We start from the raw sequence: 480 nt of genomic DNA, 5'->3' as shown, positions 1-480 counted from the left end.
GGCTTTAACCTTGTTTGGGAATCAAATTGGGCTAGGTAGTGGGGGATAAGGGACGGTAAAGGATGGGAGAAAAACCCATTTTTCAAGATCAAAATCCAATGGCTGAGATTTCCTCTCATAAATGCCACAACATAACTTAAAAACATGTAAGTGTATTTATGTCTAATGTCAAAATTTGGGAACTTGATAGAGATTTCAAGGCTCTGCTAAAACTAAGAATCCTAATTTGAGTGTCCTCCACCACACGTTCCTAAGTTATGACATATTCGACTAATACTCCTGAACATGAAATTCCTCATAGGCGCCATCAGTATAAATTATCAACCCAACACCAACCTAATTCATGGAAATTCAACACACCTCACCAAAATGAGCGCCGACATTTGAAAGCAAAGCATTCTGACTGCAACGATACCTTTCATGTAACTCTCGTAAGCCAGCTGCGCGGCCAGCAGGTCGAAAACCCCGGCCCCTACTGAC

General features: G+C 41.7%; 1 long non-coding RNA gene across 1 annotated transcript in view; it reads right to left on the bottom strand.

Moving 5' to 3' along the window:
* LOC109837800 overlaps positions 1 to 480 on the bottom strand; it is a 3,049-nt gene extending 2,569 nt beyond the window's left edge. The window contains exon 1 of the long non-coding RNA XR_002246451.1: positions 416 to 480. This is a non-coding gene — a long non-coding RNA (uncharacterized LOC109837800). The remainder of the gene's footprint in view (positions 1 to 415) is intronic.

This window comes from Asparagus officinalis, chromosome 4 (assembly GCF_001876935.1).
Source record: "Asparagus officinalis chromosome 4, Aspof.V1, whole genome shotgun sequence".
Lineage (NCBI taxonomy): Eukaryota > Viridiplantae > Streptophyta > Magnoliopsida > Asparagales > Asparagaceae > Asparagus > Asparagus officinalis.
Note: the sequence above shows the minus strand (reverse complement) of the source record. Positions and strands in the feature narration are given on the sequence as shown.